General features: G+C 41.0%; 1 protein-coding gene across 3 annotated transcripts in view; it reads left to right on the top strand.

Annotated features, from left to right (window-relative positions):
* Window positions 1-27272, top strand: part of ROR2 (receptor tyrosine kinase like orphan receptor 2) — a 161347-nt gene that overhangs the window by 66564 nt on the left and 67511 nt on the right. Inside the window, exon 1 of one of the 3 annotated variants that reach the window (XM_077344482.1) lies at window positions 14004-14137. The exons of the other annotated variants lie outside the window; for them this stretch is intronic. The gene's annotated coding sequence lies outside the window, so the exon portion shown is untranslated. Of the gene's footprint in view, window positions 1-14003; window positions 14138-27272 lie in introns of those variants that run through there. 3 annotated transcript variants of the gene reach the window in all.

Consider the following 27272-nt stretch of genomic DNA (forward strand, 5'->3'; position numbering starts at 1 on the left):
GATAGTGATTTTGGAACAGTAATCTGTATAGCACCATAAATTCTTAACATGATAGACCTAGTCTGATAATACCTTTTCTAGGTTTTTACTACCGCCTAGGAAAGTCAATAATTAACAAGAGAGCTCCATCTTGTTAAGTATTGATGCTGCTGTGTAGATGATTTTTCAAAGCATGCATGGAAATTCAGGGTGTGCCTTTAAGAATTTACCAGGTGCTATCACCCAAGGATTTAATTTTAAAAAGAGTGCACTTTAAGTTTAAAACACAAGAAGAACCTTGATGAATGAGACCAAACATCTTATGCTATCCAGAGACTGAGTAGAAGCCAACAAGAAGGCAATAATTTCCACTTCCTCCACTGTTGAGGTACAAGGATATGTTCGCTTTTATGCAAAACACAATCTTGTAGCCTACTTTGCGTCCCTGTTGGATATGGAAGCAAGATATAAATATCTAAATTAAATATATAAATTATCTTTGGAACTTTCTTATACTGTTTTCTCCACATAATTTTGAAATGGAAGAGAAATTCATGTGTCTATGGACATGTCTTAAACTGCAGAAATCTGAGAATTTGATGCAACAAATGTGAATATCAGCTAACACCAGATTCTTTTGAGTGATTGAATGTGTACAGTTTATCACACGTAGATGTCAATGGGAGAGTATGTTCATATCAATTTGCCATTTATGGAGTTTCGCTTTTTTTAAAATTTCCTTTTTTATGCCCAGAATTGATCTGCTTTTATAGGAGACAGTTGCTATAGTTTGGCCTAATTGTTAAATTGCTGTTTTGTGCTTCTCCCCTCCCCGCAGGCTCTGTTTAATTGACAAAAAAGAGAGAATGCCTGGCATTCAGACTACCTCCTGTTAGCCTACAATCATGAGGTCAATTTGCACTAATTGCACCATGGCAGCTGTTGCTCCAGGGGGACAGGCAGACAGTATCTCAATAAGAAGCCAAAAGGAATAAGTTGTTCTTTCAGGGCATTCTTCAAAAACACCACTAGAGAATATGAGGCAAAATGAAAGGGATCAAACAAATCTACTTGATGCATCAAAGGTAATTAGGCCTTTACATTTTGACTTCATTGTAGATGGCAAGCGATTTTCCATCAAACTTTTGACAAGTGCTTCAGAGTGGCATCTCATAAGAAGCCTACTGTGTACAGTTTATCAGACAATTGAAATTTTTGTGTGCTCAGCTGTATTGAAGCTTTTGAAATGAACAAAGATACTTCTGTAGCTTCCTGTTCTCTACCTGGAAGAGAGTTTTAATGGATGAATTTTCATCTTGAATAATTTTTATGCAATTGTTACATTTAGGCTTTGGGTGCTACATTGCATGCTGCATTTCAGACCAAGGTCAGTTAAGGCTGTAAATTTCTTTGTGAGGTTAGGCATGGAAGGAGAAGTACAAGAATCCATGCAAAACAATGATATTTGTCCCTTGAATAGTTTCAAGACTCTGCACATATTTAATAGTGAGCACCTTGTAACTATGCTCTGTATACTTCAAAACCCCCCAGCCCTGAAGTCCTGAGGATTTCTATAATCAACATCATGCACCAGATGCCTGATTCTACATGCTGAACCTCAAAAAAAGAATAGTAGGTTAGAAAACTAGTTGTAAATTACTAGTTGGCCATAGAGTAACTGTTAGTAGAACAGATTTGAATCAAGTTGCACCTTAGGGACCGAGAAGATTTGATAGGGTATAAGGAAATACTGGAATGCATAAAGCATGATATATCAGAGGAAGGCAAAATCATGAAACTCTAGCTCACTTACTTTGGCTATATCATGCAATCCAAACCAGGCCGACAAAGAACATGATGGTTAGACATGATCAAAATGGGCACTGGCCAGAGCATTATACAGCTAACAGAAGTGGTGCAAGATCGAGCCATAGGATTACCAAGAAGAAGAGAAGTTGGTTCTCATATGCTGCTTTTAAGAGCCTCTTGTGGCGCAGAGTGGTAAGGCAGTAGACATGCAGTCTGAAAACTCTGCCTATGAGGCTGTGAGTTCAATCCCAGTAGCCAGCTCAAAGTTGACTCAGCCTTCCATCCTTCTGAGGTCAGTAAAATGAGTACCCAGCTTTCTGGGGGGTAAACGGTAATGACTGGGGAAAGCACTGGCAAACCACCCCGTATTGAGTCTGCCATGAAAACGCTAAGAGGGCGTCACCCCAAGGGTCAGACATGACTCGGTGCTTGCACAGGGGATACCTTTACCTTGAGCCTCTTGTGGCGCAGAGTGGTAAGGCAGCTGGGAGTTCGATCCCAGTAGCCGGCTCAAGGTTGACTCAACCTTCCATCCTTCCGAGGTTGGTAAAATGAGTACCCAGCTTGCTGGGGAATAAACGGTAATGACTGGGGAAAGCAATGGCAAACCACCCCGTATTGAGTCTGCCATGAAAACGCTGAGGGCGTCACTCCAGGGGTCAGACACGACCCAGTGCTTGCACAGGGGATACCTATGCTGCTTTTATCTACCCGAAGGAGTCTCAAAGCACCTTACAATTGCCTTCCCTTCCTCTCCCCACAACAGACACTTGCATAATTGTCTGTATGGTTGGGGTCACTATAACATGAGGGACTGTATTAAAGGGTCGCAGCATTAGGAAGGTTGAGGACCACTTCTGTAGTCCAAAGAAATGAAAAGTCTTTATGGACGACTAATGAAACTCTTAATGCTGCTAAATATAGACAAGAAGCAAAACTAAGAGGTGACCAATAGAATTAGAAGTATGGATTTAGTGTTACAGCTACTGGCACAGAAAGACAAAGAGAAATATTATAACAACCAGTGTAAAGAAATAGAAGGGGAAAAAAAGGAAGAACGAGAGACCTGTTCCGAAATTATTAGGCCTGTTGAAAGATCAACATAGAGATATATTAATCGAGTAGGAACAAGACAAAGGAACAGTACACTAAAGAAATGTATAGATGAGAGGAAATGATGACTAATTTCTTCCAAGAATTATCTATTGAAGAAAAAACTATGGTTTTAGAAAGTGAAGTGAAAGCAACACTAAGAGCAGTTGAAAGAAACAAATAACCAGGAGTAGATGAAATATCAATATGTCAAGCCACAGAAATGAAGTCCATAAACTGATTGTGGTTCAGATCATTAGCTCCTTGTTGCAAAATTTAGCCTTAAATTGAAGCAAGTAGGGAAAAGCACTAGGCGACTCAGGTATGAACTAATATATAGTAGAGGTGACAAATACATTTAAGGAATTACATCTGATAGACAGAGTGCCTGAAGAACTATGGACGGAGGTTCGCAACATTGTACAAGAGGTAGCAACTAAAACCATCCCAAAGAAAAAGAAATCAAAATGGCTGTCTGAGGAAGTTTTACAAATAGCGAAGGAGAGAAGGGAAGTGAAAGGCAAGGGAGAAAGATACACCCGATTGAATGCAGAATTCCAGAGAAAAGCTAGAAGAGATAAGAATGCCTTCTTAAATGAACAGTGCAAACAAATAGAAGAAAACAATAGAAGACCAGAGATCTTTTCAAGAAAATTGGAGATATGAAGAGAACGTTTCATGCAAAGATGGGTATGATAAGGGACCAAAATGGTAGGGACCTCACAGAAGCAGAAGAGATTTTAAAAAGGTGGCAAAATTATACAGAAGAACTATACAAGAGGGAGCTTAACATCCCTGATAACCACAATGGGGTAGTTACTGACCTGGAGCCAGACATCCTGGAATGTGAAGTCAAATGGGCCTTAGAAAGTCTAGGCAACAATAAAGCTAGTGGTGGTGACAGCATTCCAGTTGAACTATTCAAAATCTTAAAAGATGATGCAGTAAAAGTGCTACACTCAGTATGCCAATGAATTTGGAAAACTCAGCAGTGGCCACAGGATTGGAAAAGGTCAGTTTACATTCCAATCCCAAAGAAGGGCAATGCCAAAGAATGTTCAAACTACCGCACCATTGCACTCATTTCTCATGCTAGCAAAGTTATGCTCAAAATTCTACAAGCTATATGTGGACCGAGAACTTCCAGAAGTACAGGCAGGATTTCTAAGAGGCAGAGGAACTAGAGATCAAATTGCCAACATATGCTGGATCATGGAGAAAGCTAGGGAGTTCCAGAAGAACATCTACTTCTGCTTCATTGACTATGCTAAAGCCTTTGATTGTGTGGAGCACAACAAATTGTGGCAAGTTCTTAAAGAGATGGGAATACCAGAGCATCTTATTTGAGAAACTTATATGCAGGTCAAGAAGCAACAGTGAGAACTGAACATGGAATCACTGATTGGTTCAAAATTGAGAAAGGAGTTCGGCAAGGCCTTGCCTATTTACTGTCTCCTTGTCTATTTAACTTGTATGTGGAGCACATCATGAGAAAGGCAGAATTAAAGGAGTCACAAATTGGGATCAAGACTGCAGGAGAAATATCAACAACCTCAGATATGCAGATGATACCACTCTAATGGCAGAAAGTGAAGAGGAACTAAAGAGCCTGTTGATGCGGGTGAAGGAGGAGAGTGTAAAAGTTGGCTTGAAACTCAACATCAAGAAAACAAAGATCATGGCATCCGGCCCTCTCAATTCCTGGCAAATAGATGGGGAAGAAATGGAGGTAGTGACAGATTTTATTTTCCTGGGCTCCAAGATCACTGCAGATGGGGACTGCAGCAAAGAAATTAAAAGACACTTGCTCCTGGGGAGGAAAGCTATGGCAAATCTAGACAGCAACCTAAAAAGCAGAGACATCACCCTGCCAACAAAAGTGTGTTTAGTCAAGGCTATGGTATTCCCAGTTGCAATGTATGGCTGCGAAAGTTGGACCATAAGGAAGGCCGAGCATCAAAGAATTGAGGCTTTTGAACTCTGGTGCTGGAGAAGACTCTTGCGAGTCCCTTGGACTGCAAGGTGAACAAACTGGTCAGTCCTAGAGGAGATCAGCCCTGACTGCACCTTAGAAGGCCAGATCCTGAAGATGAAATGCAAATACTTTGGCCACCTCATGAGAAGGAAGGACTCCATGGAGTCCTAATGCTGGGAGCGATCGAGGGCAAAAGAAGAAGGGGACGACAGAGAATGAGGTGGCTGGATGGAGTCACTGAAGCAGTAGGTGCAAACTCAAATGTACTCTGGGGAATGGTAGAGGACAGGAAGGCCTGGAGGATCATTGTCCATGGGGTCGCGATGGGTCGGCAACGCACCTAACAACAATAGCCACAGTTCGAGATTGTATATATTTTCTTCTATTTTATGTAATTTTATCATTTTATTATAAACCACTATGAGCCAGAATGGTCCAGAAGTGGTGGTCAACAAATACAATAAATAAATAAACAACCAAACATTCATGTGTGAACTACAACAAAATTTACATACCCAGTTACACATTTTATCTTCCTTGTTCATGCTGTTGTCAACAAGGCAGTGGGGAGGCATGTTGGAAAAAATGCTCAGATCAGCAGTTTCAAGTGATATATCATTTTTGGTTTGTGCTGCAAGAGGCATATATGTATATGTTGTCTGACTGAATTGTTTTCTGTGCTTTGTATTCTGCCGTGTGTCTCAGTTGGAAAGACAAGCTAAAATGAAGTAAATTAATCAGATTTATTAATGTGATCTGAACTGAGTCTGGTATACTCCTGGAGGTGTAGGTTCTTTTGTTGTTGTTGCCATCAGGTCACAGCTAACTTATGGCAATTCTATAGAACTTTCAGGGCAAGAGAAGTTCAGAGGTACTTTGCCATTACCACCCTCCATTTTACAACTCTGGTATTCCTTGGTGCGTATCTTTCCAAATAACTAGCCGGAGCCAGTGGTGCTTAGCTTCTGAGATCTGAAGAAATCCTCAGAGGGGTATCCTAGGTCAGAATTCTAAATAATGATAGTATTTTTTTATTTGCACATTTTCTAATATTTGATGTATTTTGTCGGTATTTTATGATACCAATAATTCATTTTGTTAAAACAGGCACCAGAAGAACTAATTTGGCACAGCCAAGCCACGAGAAAGGCAGGGATTTGTTGACATTGTGAAGTGTGAAAATTGTATGTTATGTTATTAAATCATTAAAATGAAAAAAGTTGCCTTAGGATTTCTGGACATGGTAAACCTATACACCTGGACAATGAGTCATAAAAACAAAATAGCGAATGATTGTAGTTCTATCTAATATGAAGTAGCCTATCCTTTGAATCACTTCTCACCCTTCTAATTAAAAGCTAAGTCCTGAAGTGGGCTATAAGTGTTCTATTTCATAGCTATTTATTCTGGTGTTCATTGGCTTTGGAAAGTTGAGAGAAATTATGGAAAAGGGACAAAATCATAGTTAAAAAGGGACTGAAGTTGAAAAAATCAAAGAGGGCAATCAAGAAAATTTGAGAGACTGATGTTAAGGCTAGTTGATGTAGTGAAGGGTTTCTTCAGATGAATGGGGGAGATTTTCACTGGTTGCCCCTCTCTCACTGCAGACCTCTGATTCCCTCATTTTGTTCTTCTGCAAAGGGTGTCCTCTTCCCCCATGAGCAGTATTTCAAAGGACACTGGTGGGCTGTAGCAGGAGGGGACTGCAAGTCATGCTGCACTTTGGTTGCCAGCCTCAAGGTGAGGCCTGGAGTTTCCCCCAAATTTCAACTCATTTCCAGGCTAAAAAGATTACTGTCTCTGGACAAAATGTTAGTTTTGGAGGGTGGATTCACAGAACCATAGAGTTGGAATCACAGACTCCATGACATCACATCTCTGCTGAATTTATTCCCCTCCCCAATCTTTGTCCTTCTTCTGATATCTGCTCTCCACTTCAACCTCCTTTGTGGAATGAAGGAATATTAGGGCAATTTCCAGCAAAACTTTCTTGCCTTCTGAACATTGATTGAATAACAAATTAGAAATATCTGCTATGAACAATCTTAAATGGCATATAGTTATTTGGTGTTGGTTCTTCATTTAAACTTTTTTCTTGTAAGGAAGCCCTTGGAATGGGAATAGCTCAAGTGTGGTAAAGACCTATGGAACAAGACGATTAAATGCCTTAATCGGAGAGAACAGTACACTTAATACAACTTAAGTCACCAAAGATTACAATTCCAAATTATTGGCAGGTATATGCTGTATGTGTCCTTACAAGAATGTGAAAGCTTCCTTTCATAAATTGCAGGAGTTTATATTTCACTGTAAGAGCCAACAATTCATAAAAAGTAGCTTTATTTTGTCTTTTGCAGCTGAACAAACAAAAAACCACAAATTAATCTTCTTTACTCCAACATACTTATTGTGGTGTAAGCATTGAATTGATGATCCAGAGCTCTCTTCAGCATGAATGTGGGAACCTCATGTACACAGAGAATAAGCAGAAGTGTGTGCATGTGTGTATGGAGTGGACATAAGCCCCAAAGACTAGGCAATGGAGGTGATTACTGTACAAGCACATATTGAAAAGATCTAATTTAAAAAGTAATAGATCCAGTTAGAGTTAGTGTGGCTCATTGGCAAAGCAAGATACTCAATCAGGAATAATTATGTCTGCAGTGACAGCCATTCGGAGCTGCTGCTGAATCCACAGTTGATGTTGGGTGTCCATATAATCTGCTTGTATATGAATATGATACAGATAGGCCTACCAGGAAGCCATAATGAGCTGCATCTCTCTTTTGATGGTTCCTGAGTGACAAAACCTGTCAATGTGTGAAATGTCATATCAAAAGCTTGGAGGAGTTTCCTTTGTCTTTTCACTCATGTGTATTTACTTGGCAAGTTAAAGAAGTTGTTCTGTCACTATTGTTCATACAGCACCCTTAAAAGGCAGTTGTATCTTTGACTTTGTAAATGCACTACCCTGGAAACCTGATATTTTAACATTTCAGCTGGGGAAACCAAACTACAATAGCTTCCCAATGCCAGCCTAAAATATTGGCTGCCTCAAATAACAGGACTGTGCAGCATGGAAGCTGCATCCAGCATCCTTTGCAATATTCTTAGCAATTTTGGGGAACATATTTTGGAGTATCTGATTATTCTTATGTCCCATGCACCCGCTTGTACATTAACCTAGCCCTGACCTGTCCAAGAGCCAGTTTGGTGTAGTAATTAAAAACAGTGGCCTCTAATCTGGACAACAGGGTTCGATTCCCCACTCCTCCTCCACATGCACCCAGCTGGGTGTCCTTGGGCCAGAAGGTTCTCTTGAGGCTCTCTCAACTTCACCTAACCCATGGAGACCATTTCCACACTGGCAGTTTTGTGCCAGGCTACAGGCTGGAGTTTGAGGTGGGGCAGGTTACCCCATCTCTTCCTGCCCCTGCATGGGGAAGCATTTGGCCCAGTGTACCTCGTCTGCCCTGGATTTGTGCTCCTGCATAGGAGCCAGGGCAGTGTAGGTCCTGGTGCAGAAGTGATCAGTGTCTGTTTTGGAGAGGAAGGGTGGGTGATTGTAAGCTGCTTTGAGATACATTTGGGTAGTGAAAAGTGGGGTAACCCCCCCCCCCAAATCCACCCAGCTACCAGCTGTACATAGTTTAAAGAAAAGACTGCACAAACCAGTAAATAGGAGCCAAGCCACAAATGATTGCTAGTGTTATATTTAAGATTATTTGTTAAAATTTATTTTGGGTTACAGATGGAAATATAGTTTAGTATCTTTTCATAGAAATTCCTATGGTATAATCTTTCATGATTCAAAGGAAGGTTCATCAGATCTGTAACTGAATCTTCACAGCATTTTTTAAAATACATTTGGGTGTCCACACAAAAGTTCATACCTTGAATAAAACTCTGTGTGTCATAAAGGTGCCACTGGACTCTACATTTGTTTTTCAGAGCACGTGCATTACCACAAAAGGGCAAAAGCATCACTTTACATTTTCACTTTAGGAAAATGGCATGACAAGGGAGGCTGGTGCTGCAATACTAATCAGAATTGGGTCCTGCTACAGCTGAGGAAACTGCCATGTTAATACAGGGAAAAAGTATCATATAGCTTGTTCCATTAGTAGGGACCAGGAGTGGCTCACTTCACAAATTTCACCTTGGATAAATCTTTGTTGGTCTTAAAGGTGCTACTGGACTCTGATTTTATTGTGATACTTCAGACCAACACAGCCACTCATTTGAATCTATCACTTCACAAAGTATTTTATTTATTTATTTATTAGATTTATTATCTGCCATTGTCATAAAACATCTCCTGGCAGGTTACAGAATAAAACCCCACATCAATTAAAAACATTAACAATAACAAGACAACAGACTCCGGCAGCGAAAAACTGATCCCCCCCCCCCCAATCAACCTCCACTCTTTCAACGCTTCAGGGCATGCGAAGTAATTGTTCTTCCTTATATATTAATATATGTCATTCATCTTGCTTTTTATATTCTGAATTCACAAAAGCTTACCCCACAATTACTTTGAGCATTTAAGGTATCAGAAGCCTCATAGGGTCTAGAATAGAAGTAAGTAGCTTGCAATTACTAAGGAATCTTTAGATTTTGGTAATTGGTGATGGAAACCCCTTCTATATCTATATTTTAGGATAAAAGAACCCAATTTTATGTGTTTTTGCTATTACAGATGTTTGTGTATCTGATTGGTGCTTTCTGCTCTTACGTCTTTTGCCACATAATTTGTCTTTTCTCTGTTTGCTTACACAAAGGGCAGCTGGAAAACATAGTGTTTCAGTCTCCTGACAATCAAGGAAATATTACATTTTCCAGCAGAGGAACAGAATCTGTGTTGTATGGGTTAACAGGCAGGTCCTGCTTCAAGAACAGTGTTCACTTTGTTTATCTGTGGATTAGTGAAAATCCCGTAATTCATCACTAGTCTGTCAGAAACAAGTTTTAGTTGATTTAGTGCTTCATTCTACACTGAAATGTATATATTTTACCTTAAATGTTTAATGTTCTTTCTCAAGTACTACTTTGTGGTATCATGTTCTATTTCAAATGCATTTCGTTTACCTTTTCAGATGACAGCTCATAATAATGAATTAAGCAGTGCTTCTTACAGCATTGCTAGGAAGACAGATATAGGGCCTGATAAAACTTCTGCAGAAGACAGTTATAATGCTCAATTCTAGGGAGACTGTAATTCACTTATGCATATACAAGAACCCATCTAAATCTTGATTATAAAAGTTTCAAGCAGATTATTAAATGTGCACTTCTGTTTTGGAGTTGTAGTATATTCAGCTCCCTCTTCCACCCACAGGAGACTCTGGAGCTACTGTATGGGATACGATAGTCCATTAACGTTATCATCCATTCTCTCTCGCCCCATCCCTCCCTAATATTAATATGTGCAGGACAAAATATGTGAGAGTTACCAGAAGCACAGTGTTCTTATGTAAGCATGTATTAAAAAATTCATTCAGAACCATACTTGAGAACATACATTAAGCTGTCTGTTGGTGCACACATAATTTATCAGAATCCAGGGGGTTTCTTTTTGCTCTTGTCCCACCATAGCAAATCTCTATCCCAATAGCAGCTTCTAGGTATGAGATTGTTAAGAACCCTCAACTAAGGTCTTGGCTTCTGATAGGAAACCCCTATTCCACAGAGGTCATAGCTGAATGCTGCATGCTGAATGCTTGGACCTTACCAAGTTAAATTATGAGTTCCATGACATCTGTGTTGGGTGAGCTAAGAACTAGGTGGTCAGATTAAAAAATAATGTTTTGAAATCTGTTCCACTTAATATATTTCTGGTAAGGCCTTGGAGGAGGAGCATGTCTTCTTGTCCTGCCCCTGAGTGCCTCCTCCTCCAACCTGCTTGCCTGTCTGTCCAGCAGCCAGCCAATCGCCTTCTGCCCCCCCAACCACCTCCTCCTCCTTCCACATCCCTCCAATGCTCAGAGGCTTCAGATCCCTGCTGCATGAGAGCTGCCACTGCTGGTGAGTTCCCTGCCTGGGAGGCTCCAGCCTGCAGCCTTTCGAGGTTCTGGGGATAAGGAGAGGCCATGCACCCCCCCATCCCCCAATCTAGCTTCTGCTGCATTCCTGAATGCAACGGGCTTTGCCCCTAGTATGGTTATTAAGGATTTTAGTTTTCTTTGTGTCTAAATATGGTAGGTATTCTGGATGCAAACAAGCTTACAGAGTGATTCAGGGTATATAGGGATCCAGAGAGGTAAATCCAAGTAAGTATATTTATTTTATTTTTCAATTTATACCCCACCCTTCCCAGCATTTCAGTTCAGGGTGTCTTCCAACATTGTTACGTAAAAACATATAATAGGTTAAACATATAAAATTTAAAATATCACTATTATAATCATGGCAGCTGTGTAGACAAACCTCAGAGCATCTTGATATTCAGAGAGCGTATCCGAGTAGATGGGGCCCAGGTTGTGTTAACCTTAAGTCTTCCTGTTCATTGGCCCCAACCAAATGCCAATCAGAAGAGCTCTGGCTTGCAAGTCCTGTGGAACTGACTCAGCATATTGATACTTCTGCCAACAATCTTTAGCTAATGTATGATTTCCAGGAGGTTTGTTTGAAATCCTTGACATTCTTCTTGACATTAAAATGTGTGAAATGAAACTGCTTATAGTTGCTGTGGTCTCCTTGTGCCTTAATATTTTCATTTTTTTTTCACTATGATACTGCTGTCTGAGCACCGGCTTGTTTGGTTTAGTGGTTTAGGAGTGTGGACTTCTAATCTGGCGAGCCAGGTTCAATTCTGCACTCCCCCACATGTAGCGAGCTGGGTGACCTTGGGCTCGCCACGGCATTGATAAAACTGTTCTGACCAAGCAGGAATATCAGGGCTCTCTCAGTCCTACCTACCTCACAGGGTGTCTGTTGCGGAGAGAGGAAAGAGAAGGCGACTGTAAGCCGCTTTGAGCCTCCTTCGGGTAGAGAAAAGCGGCATGTAAGAACCAACTCTTCTTCTTCTTCTTCTTCTTCTTCTTCTTCGTAAAGTTTTAGGAACTCAACTTCTTTAAAGTTTTCAGGAACCCATAAAGCTCATTCACTGAGAAACTGAAAGAATATCTTCTATTTAATGTATGCAAACAAACAAAAATCCTGTAATGTAAAACAATTAAATAGGAAAAATAGATTTAAAAAAAACTTAATGGAAAGTCTCCATTGATTAAAAATACTGATATATTGGATTTGAAAATAACTCAACAAATTCATCTAGTGTTGCATCAGTTCAGATGTCCATTTTCTTAGAGATTATTATAATTCCTAAAATAGCCACATTACTGTTTAAACAACTACTATAAATAGTGAGCCACTCCATTACCATTAATATAAATAAGCCAAGAAATGTAAAAGTTCAGTAGACCTAAAAGTTTAGCTTATGGAAAAGCTTCAACAGCTGTAATTTGTAGTTCCTTGAAGACTGAGAGGTGCAAGTGATGTGAACTGTGGAAGTCAACATTTGGTGAATGTATATATTGTCATTTTGCCAAAAGTGCGGGTTGCATCTTTAGCTGTGTAATATTTGAATTTGAATAGGGGTACATATAATAAAAATAGTAGATTAGAATATAAGAATGTATGTTTTGTTTATAAGCCTCATATGATTATATAGGGTATATGATTATATTGGTGAATAACCAAGCTGTTCGCATCATCAGCAAAGATAATGGGTATGGTAGCAAAGAGAAATCATTATTAGACAAAATTCATTAGAAGCTTTTCTGTCCAAAACCCATTTAGAACTGTTTTTAAAGTTATAAAACTTGGCATTTTTATAGAAAGCAAAAGAACAAGTTACAACATCACAAATCCTGGTCTTGTCACTCATCTCCAGTTGTCTTGGCCATATGTATTTAAGCCAAGACTCTCAAAGTGAATGAAGACAAATGGCTTCACGCCGCCAAAGTGGAATTTTCTTCTGAAACACCATCTTTTCAGGGTTTCAGTGGAAGCTTAATTTTAGTTGTGAGCAGAACTGGATATTAAGGAGGCCTTCTGTTCAGATTGATCCAGATTTCCTTGCAACATTGTTAGATCTTGCAAACTCATACTCCCCTTTCCCCACAATTTCCTACCACGACCATATCATAGATTAAATGTTCAACATGTACTTTTAAATTGTGTTTTAAAAATAGTATTACAACAGAATTTGAACTGTACATGTCAAAGCATTGTGGGATAATTAAATATAAAATGCTAACTTCAAGTCATGGAGCTTAGTGTCTCAAAGTACCTTGGTTCTGCTGATCGGGTACTTTGTTTTCCTTGGAAGAGTAGGAAGGTGTTGCATTCCTTTAAAATATGTTGGAAGAGTAGGAAGGTGTTGCATTCCTTTAAAATATGTTTGTTGTTGTTATGTGCGAGGTCGTGTCCGACCCATCGCGACCCCATGGACAATGATCCTCCAGGCCTTCCTGTCCTCTACCATTCCCCGGAGTCCATTTAAATATGTTATGCTATGGATAAAAAGCAAGTTTCAGAAAATCTTTCAAAATGTTCCATCTTCTGTAATCTAACTTCCATTTTTTGAGGGGGGGAATCCTATAAACAGAATCATCATCATCATCACTTATTATAATACCTGTTTCTCAGTAGAAATTGACACCTGCAGAGTTCCACTTTGTTCTATTCAGATGGAGTCTATGAGTGGCAGCTTTGGTGGCTTGCTGCTATCATATTTTTAATACTGAAGGATATGTATAGTATGTATATTCTAAAGCCTCATTTGAAACACCAAGAATAAGATTATTCATCATAGTAGCGTTTAGCATAAAGTTTTATAGTGACGAGGGAGGAAAAAAAGAGGTATTTTCAATATTGGAGAGGAAAATAGCAATAAAAGGAAAACTCATAAATTTAGGGATTTAAAAAATCCAGACAGAGCCTGGTTCATATTTATACATCCAAAATATTTGCAGGCATAGCACAACTTACTTTCTGAATGTAGCCCTTAATCCGTGGTGATAGTGGCCTGGGTCCAAAATTCCAACTGCAGGAGCCACTTTCACTTACGAGGAATGTTCAACTAATCTTCCTCCATCTGCAGCCCTTCTCTAAAAAAGCCCTGCTCTGATTCAAGAAGTAACCCTTAAGGACACATCTCTGGGTATGAGGAGGAAAATCAGCAAGTCCGTTGTCAACTCTCACAACAGAGTCTTTTGGATCCAAATCTTGGAAGTGATGCAAACTGTTCATTTAAAAGACTTTGTATCTTGTGAGGTAGGTCTTTGAGTCAATTCTTTAATATTTCTGTTCTCTTGGTTATAGTTATTACATCTGTTAGGAAAAGGTCCCTTTGTTCATTTCCTCCAAAAGTGGACACCTTTATGCAGTTTGTATGTGTGTGCGTTTGTGTGTATGCTTTGTTTGTTTTCCAGCTGATTATGATGAGATTTCCAGGCATTGTACCTCTTATCTAAGTAGTCCTTTCTGCAAAATTTCAAGCGGATGGGAGAAAATGTGGGCAATTAAATTTCTCACTTGCACAGAGGCTGTGAACGGATTTTTCCTATTTTCTAGGATCATCAAGGAGGTGTTAAATTTAATTGTAAGTAAACATGTTGCATTCTGTGTTCCTTTACTGTGGTTGGTTTATTTCAGTACTTTCCTTGCTGACTTTGCTCACTTCTCACATCACTGCCTGGCTGGGAAAAACTTGTTTCAAGCACTCCCCTGCGTACATGGGCCGGCCCAGCATGGGTGCCGATGGCGCCCATGGCAGGAAAGGGAAGCTGAAAAAATCAGCATTTCTTGATAAGGGGCATCAGAGGCCCTAAATGGAGCCAGGGCCAGTAGGGGCCTGGGCTGGCAACAACAGTATATGTAAGTGAAGATGTGCATTGATGTTCTTGACAGACAACAGAATGTTATTGTATTAAATGTTCCAGAAAGTCAATATAAATGTAACATCAACTGGCACCTCATCTACAGCTCCTGATTATTATCTTTCAATCCTCTTATCAGGTTAAATTAGTCTCTGGAATTGCATCAGACTCACAGAGATATTGTGTCAACTAGACGTGGAATTCAGTAGAATTTGCCCTGTGGCTATTAATTACTGATTTTGTACTCTTGGAAAAATTACTGCAAGTTTGTAACTTTAATTTAGGCACAAAAAAGATTTAAACAATTTTGAGCCAAGACCCAGTGGATCTTGGCTGTTTTACAAAGAATCCCCCCCCCCTCCACTCATATAATCTCAAGGACAGAATAGTAGTTTTGTATGGATATTGTCTTTTAATGCAATGTCCTATTCATTTATAAAATTTTAACATCATTATTTATGTAAACTTGGGAATGAAATTGTTTATTATATATTACAGCAACCCCCAACAAAGCCTGTTGGCGAAATGCATATAGGATTTTGAAAATTTTAACTAATAAAATATATATATATATTACCTTACTTTGCACCATTGGCCTTGGCCTTATTTTTTTCTCTTAATGAGTGATGTTGTCCATTTTATTTTGTCTTTGAGGATATGGGATTTTCGAGAGGAGGGAAGGTGATTCAGAAGTATGGTGAGATAATAGAGGAAAGTATCAGTCACTGAGCAACTTGGCCATAGTTTTCCCAGGGAGAAATGCTAGAAGGGGGGGGAGGAGGAAAAGGTAAGTAGGTGTGTGGGAATAAAAGAAGCAAACAAACAAAAGGGGGAACCTTTGGGGGCTGCCAGGGAAGGGAAAGAGGGAATAGTGAGAGAAAGGGAAATGAGAAGTTCTCCCCCTGGATCGGAGGACATCTGCAAGGATGGGTTTTCCCTTCGGCTTCTCGGGGAGGCAGGGGTTAATTAAAACATCCTCCCTCACTTCCTGTCCTGCCTGCAGCGCCTAGAGATAGGGAGACAGCACAGAGATCTCTGCTACTTTCATTTCTCTAAAGCCTTTTATCTCAAATTTTCTAGCCTTCTTTTCTTCCTCCCACCCCTCCCTTCTCCCCTGACCTCCAGTTTCATTGTTTGCTAGTCAGATTAGTGGCTAACTACCGCCTGGAGGGGAGATTAGTGAGAGCTAAAGGAGAAGGCCTGCTTGGCCTACTTGGCCTGCTCCTGGCTTTTTTTTTGGGGGGGGGGGGGAAGGAGCTGTAATGGCCCCTTTGAGAGCCTTATTCATTGCAGCTAAGCTCCTTTCATCCCTGATTGAGTTCTTCTGGGACAATGAAGACTTCCTCTCAGGCTCTCTTAGGGGCCTTGGAAAGAGAGGCAAGGGGCCCCAGTGAGCGACGCCCCACGCCCACTCCAACCATGGCAAGAAAGCCCAATCAAAAAAGCTAGCCTAAACAATATCCGCCTTGGGCGAGGGCAGCTCTTCTTCCTCCAGGGCTTTTTATAAACAGCCGGTCCAGCCTGGCGGCCAAAAAATAAAAAAGCATAGCAGAGGATGATTCCAGCAGAGCTCCTAAGCAAGGTGCAGCTGAGGCACCAGATCCTGCTGTGGCTCCAAAAGACACCGTGGACAACCATCCAAGGGTTCACATGAGTCAGGGGGATAAAAACCCCTTCAGTGATGAAATGTTATCATCTTTTGTAAAACCATGAGACAAGAAATTGGATTTTTGTCAAAATGCGGGTCACATTTCTGAAGGGGGAGACTCCCCACATCACTCAACTAGCTCTTACGGGCAAGATTATAATATTGGCTGTGGCCCACAGAGTTGCCCGGAAGAGGGGATCCAGTGCATCTGTGCATTATGACTCCTCTGATATTGCACAAACCCTCAAGTTAACTCAGATTTTCCTTTCAGATGGTAAAATCACTGAGGAGGTATCGGTTCCAGATCAATCTGGCAGGCTCCTTAAACAGGATGGTTACAAATACATGTTAGCCATAGCCATGGCAGCAGTCAATTTAAAACAATCTGAGGAACCTGATACACAGGCAAGCCAAAACTAAAAAGAGCAGGACAGCTGTGGATGTAGAGGACTTTTTCCCTACTGCAGAGGCTGCTCCAAATTGCACCCCCTCCCTCTATTTTTTACTAATAAATAAACAAACAAAAACCTTTCATTAACATTAATTTCTTTTGTTTATTAAAAAAAGTCTTGCTTTCTTCACCAATATGGTAAAGAAGTACTTCAGGTCTCTTCCTTTGAGGTCCCTGTGGTGGCCATCCACTCTCCAGGTGTAGTCTCTGAGGAGGGAGAGGGAAACATTAGAGATACAATGGCTCTCCACAGAGCGCATGAGGCAATGGCGATGATGGTAAGAGCAATAACAATAACTTCTATCCTTAACAGGGCAGCTATCGTGTGGGCAAGAAACTTGATACAGCAATTGCCAGCTGACAGCGCCAGGTTTCTTGAAGAAGTCAATAGACTCTTAAAGACTGCTTCCTCCATGGCAGATGCAACTTCAGAAGCATAATATTTAATTCCAGGGCCATGGTGTACAGCACTCCGGCAGGCAGGTTTCTTTGGCTAATAGCATGGCCTGCAGAGATAAAAACATAACAAGTAACTATCAGGATAGCTTATTCCTTTGTGGGAGATCATCTATTCGGCCCTGGAATGTATCCTCATCAAAATGTATCCTCATCAAAATACGTGAGGCGCAACACTGATAACAGATCTTCCCCTGGTGCCCTTTGCACACAGGGTGCCCTACAGGACCTTTGCCAAGACAACTGCAGAGGATTGTGGTCACACCTCCAAAGGGGGCAAAGAAGAGGCAACTTCTGCCCCAGATGAAATAGGGGCACAGGTAACAGAAGTGACAAGATAGATAGAGGACAGCTCCCAGCCCAGAGCATGACTGTGGAGCGTTCCACAGGTAGACAGCTGCAAAATCAATACTGTGGAACAAGGTTACAAGATAGAATCAAGTACATTCTACCAAATAGATTTTGATCTGTGTAATAGATCATCTCTCCATCCAGGCAATCGAGGTAGTTCCCATTTCAGAGTGCTGCTGAAGTGTACTCTTCTTCCGGTTCCATAACTAAATGGGGATTGGAGAACTTTCCTGGACCTGAGGTTCACAAGCAGGTACATCAAGCCAAACAAACAAACAAGCATAAAAACAAAAATGTTTTGCATGGACACACACTGCTGCATTGCTGAATCCCTTCAGGATGTAGCATTCCTCACCTCTTTTGGACCTCACTGAGTATACATTAATGTACCCATCTACCTACCCCGCCGCAGATCTTCTGGTTCTGCAGAGGGAAGATCACTACCAGTATTGAGCCTTCATGTATGGCCTTGTGACTGCACTGAGTTTTTTCTCTAAGGTATTGGTCAACCTAATCCTGATCTTGAGGACATCAGGAATGCATTTGCATCCATACCTCTATGACATTCTTGTGAGATTGAGGGCTTGAGCCAGCTCGCAGAGCAGCACCTCACAGGTGCTGAAGACCTTACAGGATGTTGGTTCCATGGTCAACAAGAGTAAGGGATTTTTTCACCAACACAGTCGATTCTCCACTTGGGGGTAATCATAGATACGCTACAAAAGAAGTTCTTCCAGGGGGGGAGGGAAAGTTCCTCAAAACGCAGAACGTTATCAGGGAGCTGATGAAGAAGAACATGTCACTGCTGACGCTGGAAAGCGCGCAGAGCCTATTAATGGTGAATAAAGATGTCTCCAAATGACATACAAAGGGGATACAAAAATTCCTCAGGCCATTCCATTCCCTCATAATAGTAGGACAAGACAGATCAGTCAAGACCGAACTTCAGTTGGAATAGAGTCTCACCTGGTGGGGCAAAAGAAACAATCTCACCCAGGAGAGTTTTTTTGCTCAGTGTTCTGACAGTTTCAAATTTTCACAGATGTGAGTCTGAAAGGTTGGTGGAGAGGCTGTCTTGGACTAGACTCATTGTTGTGCCTTTGCAATAGGCTAGTTCGCCCCTTCGTGAGTGACTGTCCAGGGCTCCTGGATGAAGGAAGGGGTACCCCTAACAGTCAACATGCAAGAAGTGAGAGCCATCTCATTGGCAAAACAACACTTCAAGCAGTGGGTCATGCACAGACACCTTCTGATATGGATGGACAACATAGGGACCAGAGCCTACCTCAACAAACGGGGGTTCCCAGTCCAGAGTCTTCTGAAGGAGGTAGCCAGGATTCTAGAGTGGTCGGAAAAGAATCTCCTATCAAGTCAGGCAGAACACATCAAGGGAATCCTAAATATACAGGCAAACTGGCTAAGGTGCAGGACCTGCGAGAAGGAGAGTGGTTGCTGAAGACTAATTTATGCACAGATTCCATCATATAAAGCAAAAACAAAGACAAAACAAAAGAAAAGAAAAAAATCATAGATGTCCCGACATTGGACTGGCCAGAAGGGCTGCTTTTGCATTCCTGCCGATCCCTATAATGTCCTTGCTCCTATGCAAAAACAATCAACAGAAAGTAGCAGGCATCCTGGTGGCATCATACTGACCCAGGAGACCCTGATTCTCAACTGTACTACAACTGACAGCGGAACCACAATTCAAGCTTCCATAGATGCCAGGCCTACTACACCAGAGTCCCTTCTGGTATCCTGATCCAGACTGGATGAGAATGATCATCTGGATATTGGACGGAGACATCTAACTGATGCCGGGTATTTACAGGAAGTTTTAGGAATAATCCTAGCTTCCAGGAGAGCTTAAAATATTAGATTTTACAATGTCACCAGGAGGGCCGTTGTGAGATGAGGAAGAAGAAAGAAAGTGTATTTTCCTAAAGCTTTCAGTAACAGTGATTTTTAACTTCCTACAAGACATGGTGGCTCAGGGTTAAAACCAGCCACCTTAAGAAGACAAATAACAGAAATTGTGACTGTTTGTCCACAGACTTTAAAGCCTCCACACATTGTTCGGTTTCTCGAAGGGGGAAACCGTGAAGCCCTGCCACAGATACATAGTTCCCCTACATGGAAACTGAATGTGGTCTTACAAGCTCTGACAAAGGTTCAATTTGAGCCTGTCACAAGACTTTGTTAAAAAAACTTGGGTATAAAAGTGATATTCACAGCCATCACATCAGAAAAATGCACGTCAGAATTGGAAGTCTTATCCAAAGGATCAGACTTATGTATCCTTCACAAGGATAAGGCAGTGCTACGCCTAGAACTGACCGTCAGGTCTAAGATAGACACCATAGTACACAGTTCACAAGAAATCATTCTTCCATTAGTCTGACTGGATCTAAAACATCCGACAGAATGAGAATGGCACAATTAGAGGTTCTGAGAACTCTTGTTGTTGTTGTTATGTGCGAAGTCGTGTCCAACCCATCGCGACCCCATGGACAATGATCCTCCAGGCCTTCCTGTCCTCTACCATTCCCTGGAGTCCATTTAAGTTTGCACCTACTGCTTCAGTGACTCCATCCATCCACCTCATTCTCTGTCGTCCCCTTCTTCTTTTGCCCTCGATCTCTCACAGCATTAGGCGCTTCTCCAGGGAGTCCTTCCTTCTCATGAGGTGGCCAAAATATTTGAGTTTCATCTTCAGGATCTGGCCTTCTAAAGAGCAGTCAGGGCTGATCTCCTCTAGGACTGACCAGTTTGTTCGCCTAGCAGTCCAAGGGACTCGCAAGAGTCTTCTCCAGCACCAGAGTTCAAAAGCCTCAATTCTTTGACGCTCGGCCTTCCTTATGGTCCAACTTTCGCAGCCATACATTGCAACTGGGAAGACCATAGCCTTGACTAAACGCACTTTTGTTGGCAGGGTGATGTCTCTGCTTTTTAGGATGCTGTCTAGATTTGCCATAGCTTTCCTCCCCAGGAGCAAGCGTCTTTTAATTTCTTTGCTGCAGTCCCCATCTGCAGTGATCTTGGAGCCCAGGAAAATAAAATAAAATAAAAATAAAATAAAAATAAAAGAACTCTTAACACTCATCTAATTTGCACAGAAAGCATAAGAAGATCTGACAATTTTCTCCTTTCAGTAGCTTCTCTGAATATTGGACAAAAGATCACTAGCAGTGATCATTAGAATTCTGAGAACCTACATAGCTGAGACATACAAATTACTTACTTTGTCAATACATACAGGGATCACTGCACAACCCACTCACAGGGCATTTACTAATGCAGCTTTCGCAAACAGAGCATCAGTTTTAGAAGTCTATAAAGTGGTAATGTGGTCATCTATTGCCACGCTTACCAGGCATTACGGGATTGATCAATACAGTTTAGCTGTCGCTGCTCTTGGCAAGCGAGTCTGGCAACATGTTCTGGAACCAGTCTAAAGTACCCACCCGGGTATATTAGGCTCTAGAAGGGCCCATCCTTGCAGATGTCCTCTGATCCAGGGGGAGAATGACCATTGGACTTACCGAAGAGGGTCATTCTTCCCTGGAATACGGAGGACATCTGGCCCTCCCGATCTGATTCCGGAACATGAAACATTTCAGGTAGCAAGAGACAGGTAAGCCTAGCGAAAGGCAGCATATTTCCTCTTTCCTTCCTGTTCTTTCTGTAACAAAAAAGTTTACAAATTAAGGTAATTAATATGTTTACATTTAATAAGTTCTAGTTTCAGTTATTCTACTCTATGGCTTTCGGAGTGTCTAGACTGGGGAATGAGACGCTGCACGCAGGACAGGAAGTGAGGGAGGATGTTTTAATTAACCCCTGCCTCCCTGAGAAGCCGAAGGGAGAACCCATCCTTGCAGATGTCCTCTGTATTCCAGGGGAGAATGACCCTCTTCAGTAAGTCCAATGGTCGCTCCCTATGACCCATTATGCATGGGCCAGAATGCCCGCGCTGGCAGTGGCAGGGCATCAGGGAAAATCCCTGTTTATGCAACCCCCCTGCCGCCTTCCGTGGTCCTGGGCCGGGCCATGCCCGAGCTGGTGGTGGGGGCATGCATAATCAGGGATTTTCCCCGCTGCCCTGCTGCTGCCAGCGCAGGCACTCCGACCCGTGCATAATGGGTCCTTGTCAGGACATCACAAAACATTAAGGAAAGGAAAGTATAAGAAATGTTTCACTTCCATTGAACTTTGAAATAGAAATTCTGTTCCTACAATTGAGATCCTTTAGCAGTTGTTCTACACAGCCAGAACACCCCTTTTCACTCCTATGTGGCCATCCTTTCCCTGCTGCTCCTGTCCTTCTCAACTGCAGTCCTCCAAGCCTCCCGCTTTCAACATTCCATCAGCTCTCACTGGTTGCTCTTGGAGAGGCATAACCTAGCCTGTCCGCCACACCTAGCCTTACTAACCAAGAATGAAAGGTAGCTAAGCCACATAAGAAGAAGAGTTGGGATTTTGTACCTCACTTTTTACTACCCAAAAAAAGTCAAAATAGCTTATAAAACCTTACTCTTCTGTCCCCCAAAACATACCCTGCAAGATAGGTGAAGCTGAGAGAGCTCTGAGAGAACTGTGATCACCCTAAGGTCACTCAGCTGGTTGCCAGTGGAGGAGTGGGAAATCAAACCTGATTCTCTAAATCAGAGGGAGGTTCATCATACACATTATTAACTAGCTTTATAAATTCTGAACTCTTGAAATCAAGCCACACTTGGGAGTCCTTTTCTCTATTGCTCTCTTCAGCTCCTGCCAGATCAGAGGTTTATAGGCACGCAGCTGGCCTCAATGGGAAAATGAAGTCCTGGACAGCAACTGGACCTCTCTCGTGGTGCTTTGTTTTTGCAGATTGGTATTGAACAACAGCAATATATACACACCCACACACATCATGTCTCATTAATACAGATCAGATCAACAGTCTCATTCCTTTGTAAGCTGCATATTGATGCAATTTTGCCATTTGGGGCTTTGCCTTACCTGAGGCCTCAAGTTGCCATGGTGGAGGTGCGAGCCCACAGGAGCAAAGATGCATCATTCTGATGCACCATTTCTGTGAGCCCTTGGCCTTTTTTCTCCCCAGCGCCACAGTAGGAAGCTTCCCACCCACCCCACCCTATGCAGTATGTTATGGTTATTTAATCAAATAACTGTTTAACACTTGTTCGGGTTTTTCCATTGTTTACTATGTCACAGTTGACAGGAGGATCCTTTTGGGGGAAACCGGTCTGTAAATCGGTCTCTCCTTTCTTGGGGTCTCCATAAGAGGCAGTGCATATGTGAGCAGGCTGCCAACCCAGCTGGGAAGACAGGCTTGCATTACCAGGTGGTTTGGGGAGCTAGACAGAGGCTTATGCCTTTGGGTCCCCATTAAGCCATCTTCCCAGGGAGGGCTTCAGATGGCAAGGGGAGCCACACTCCAGGATGATGCCTAGACAGAAGGGTCCACTGATCATATTAGTTGGATTCCTCCTCATGTCATGCCAATGCTTCAGTTGGAGTTGAAATAAAGCTGTGGCCTATTTTATTCCTAAATTAGTTGTGTTGCTCCTTTCTTCAGCGGACTGAAATGCGCCATCCTGCTAGGCAAATATGCTTTCTCCATGTTACCATGTTTATTGGGATATCACTCAACTTGCCATCTAGCCCATCAGACACAAATTCTGTCAAACTCATCCAGCAGAATGGTTGTTAGCATTAACAAGGACTGAGAAAGTGACAATTTGACAAGAAAAACCAGCTTCTTCTCCTACCAGTCTTCACAGATAATCCAACAGTACCAGTGCTTGCTGTTTTGTTTTTTGAGCATGCAGGGTATTTCAGTAATTTTAGGGGAAGCAAAGTAGTTATCACTATGTAGTTTTTTGGGGGGAAACAAGATCAAAAGCCCTTATTTATTGTCATGGCATTAAATTAACTGCTTAGATTATCATTGCACACATTTATTTATAAAAACTGTACCAGTTACCAAGGTTAGTCTAGAAAGCGCTTAGGTAAAACCCAGGAGTTTATGAATTTAAATTACACAGAGAATCAAATGTTCATTAGCCTTCCAATAGATGGTAACTGTTAGTTAAGTCCTGCACCAAATAAAAATACTTTCTGACAACGAGGGGACATTCCATGCACATTTCACTCCCTGAGCCTTAAATGCATCCAAAAGCAGCACTAGAGACACCTGCAGCTCAAAGCACACTAAGTAGCATAATAATTATCCATGACATTATTGCAAGATTGATTAATGCTTCTGGCTGCAAAAACAAAACAAAAGCAGCCTCCAAAAACACTGTAAAATAATAATTTATGAGACTTACACTCCATATATCTGGTGAGCAAATAATATTTCAGGTTTTCTTTTTCTGTTAAAAAGGCTAAAAATAAATAAAATATCAGTAAGATTTGTGCTATTGCAATTAAATCTTTAAGGAAAAACAAAATCATGTTCTTCTATATTCACATTTGTTTTGTTTTGGTCAATGTGACCAAAACAGTTTTAAATGTTTAATTATATAAGTAATTAAAAAAAAATTAAATTTCATTTCTGAATTACTAATTTTATTACGTTCTCCAAATAGGTAACCCAGAGATTCCTTGGAGCCAAATAACCCTATTGAACAAGTTGCTGTGATGCACTGATTAGTTAGCAATTATCCCGTTATAAAGATCGCTTTTCTTAAGTGACAGCCTTCATGGGGTAGGGTATGTTCACTCTTCCTAAACATCACAGTGTTCCAACTTTTCAAAAGACACGACAAAAATATGTAAGAAAATCTCAGCAGTATAAATAAGCAAAAGAAATATAAAATGCTGAGCCACTGAATGGCAGAGATTGAGAATAATTTTCATTACATGGATATATTGTCCTTTTCTTAGAATAGGTGTTGCAGAAAACATATTTGCTGCTTTAAAACAGCAAATTTAAATCTCCCTGATAAGTACCAGAATCATGGGGCAGTATTTTTTATTTTATTTATTACACTTATATACTGCCCTCCCATATGGCTCAGATGGCTTTTGCAGGCTCTGAGCAACTGTTTTAACTCTGGCAGAACCCTGATCTCTTCTGGGAACTCGTTCTAACACGTGAGAGCTAGGACAGAGAAAGCCCTAGTTCTGCCTGAGGCCAAGCAAGACTCCCTGGGGCCAGGGGTCACCAGCTTGTTGGAACTTGTAGAGCGTAGTGCTCTCTGGAGGTGTAATCACTGAGGCGGTCCCACAGGTACTCATGCCCCTGACTACATATGACCTTGAAGGTGATTACCAAAACCTTAATTCTGATCTGGTGTTCAACTGGTAACCCCTGCAGCTGTTTTATAATTTTTTAAAATAATTTTTTATAATATTTCTGCATTTCTGCACAATACTTCCACAAAACATTACATTATCATTTTCTTTCACTCATTTTGCTCTAGCTCCCAAATTGGGAGGATCATGATCATTACAGGTGCAGATTCTTCAACCTGGAAGATAGCTCCTGAAAATAAGCTGCAGAAATCTTACAGAAAACTTCTAATCTTAATAGTGCTACCAGTTATCTTTATTACTAAGAAAGTGACAGCATTATAAATACCTTTCCCACCTTTCTCATCCCATCCCAACTGTCTACATAGTCACTGAGATAAAAAGTTTAATTTACAATCCAGCTGAATGTGTGTTGTGAACCACCACAAGCTGGCCAGTCTGGGAGTTGGTGGTATAGAAATGTAATAATAAATAAAAAATAAGATATATCTGAAAGATTCACTATCAGCTGAAGGTATTATTTCTAGAGTTGTACCACAAATATTGAAATTGAAAGGTCTAATGCATTTCTTACTGACCTTGCTTTGTTCATCTATTTCCTTCATATCTCCAATCTAGCATGGCTAGGTGACTTTTACATATATCATGTTTTATAGATAAACACTGTGACAAGGACACAGAATGGCTGCTTAGGCTCAGAACACGAGTGCCTTCCCAGCCTTTTCTGGCCGTGCAGAATCAGCCAAGGTCAACTAAGCCTTACAGCAACATATCTCAAAGACATGCTGCCATATTTAAGGATACCTTGATATCAAGTCAACATTGAGTTGGTGAAACTCTGGCACTAGTATTTTTAAAAAGGATAAATGGACATGCCAGTGCTAGAAAAGCTTCCTAATGTCCCCTAGTTTTAGACACATTATTGGATCCCTTGTAAATTTATGCCAACAACAGCCCTAGCATATATCCTTTTTATAATCCTCTGAATTGTTCTAAAGCCCTTTCAGTAACTGCCAAGAATTCCCAAAGTGCACAGAGTGTGTAAAGTCTATAAAATACTAAAATAGTGCCCTGCTGGGCTGAACACTTGAGTAGTTATCTCAATGTCTACGTGCACTATATCTCTTGTCAAACTTGTGTGTTTTTTTCTTTCACATAAGAAAGCAAATAGCAACTCAGCTTTTTTGTCACAGTCACCTGACCTGCTATCATTCCAGACCTCATCTAAATGGAAATTCAAATGCTCCAAGGTATTCAACTGCATAAAAAGCCCAGTACCTCAAACAATATATAAATGTAACTTAACGTTTAGTGTTTGAGTATTTTGTATCTAAATTGACAATTTCCTACCAAACAGTGCTCTTAAACACAGGAGGAGATATAGAGTATTTTAATCTACTGTGAAAATAGCCTCAGGCTAGTTAAAATATGGGCCATTTTCTGCCTATAGTAAACCAAGGAAGGCATCCATCAAGTGGACGTTCTCTGCTTGGTCCTCAAAAACAGAGCTATCGCAGAAATCCAGAGCACACTGTGATGAATACATGGCTACAGTAATTCATTAATGACAAGAAAATGTCACCGTCTGACAATTCAAAGAATTAAATGTGGGTGGCAGCAAGCTATTACTAAATTCATTTTAAAGAATCTTTCTCAGGCTTAAAACTTTTGGCAACTTGAAGTTCCATATACATCCATTCAAAACAATTTAAGTCTCACAACAGTAAGTGATGAAGGGGAGAAAAGGGTTAGGCATCTGTGAAATTTTTATTCTGTGTTGAGAACTCGCCATGTTTAAGATTAAAAGAAATGGGTAATCACACCCAAACCATTCTTCTGCACTATTTATAGAACAGAGCTTTCCAAACATATACAGAAAGCCGCTCATTGTCTATGTATCTGAAAGGCATATATACTATACCAAAGATGGCTCTAAAATGCAGGGAAACCAACAGGCACCTCTTCCTCTTTCACAAGTCTCACATGTTTTGAAGTAATGGAATTACAGCATTTTATAAGAAACCAGCTTATAAACAAACCAAAAGTAAAAGAGATGGAAGGTGCCAAATGTATAAATTCCCAAAGACCTTTCTGCCACATCTTGTGCATGTTTTTCTTCATGCACAGAGACTTCCGTCCTGTGGTCTTGCTGATTTTGACATGTACAACTCACAGTATCTGCTGTATGTTCTTTTATAAAATTTCCCTCCCATCCATCCAAACATATTGCTCTCTTGTTTAAAATGACACCGAGCCAAAGTTTGCTTTAGCTGGCTATCAGTGTCAGGTCTATCCTGGGATTTAACTTGGGGATGAAGACTGCCCTTTTTACAAACTGGATTGTTTCTTTTCATCATTCTT

Source organism: Paroedura picta, chromosome 7 (assembly GCF_049243985.1).
Source record: "Paroedura picta isolate Pp20150507F chromosome 7, Ppicta_v3.0, whole genome shotgun sequence".
NCBI classification, from domain to species: domain Eukaryota; kingdom Metazoa; phylum Chordata; class Lepidosauria; order Squamata; family Gekkonidae; genus Paroedura; species Paroedura picta.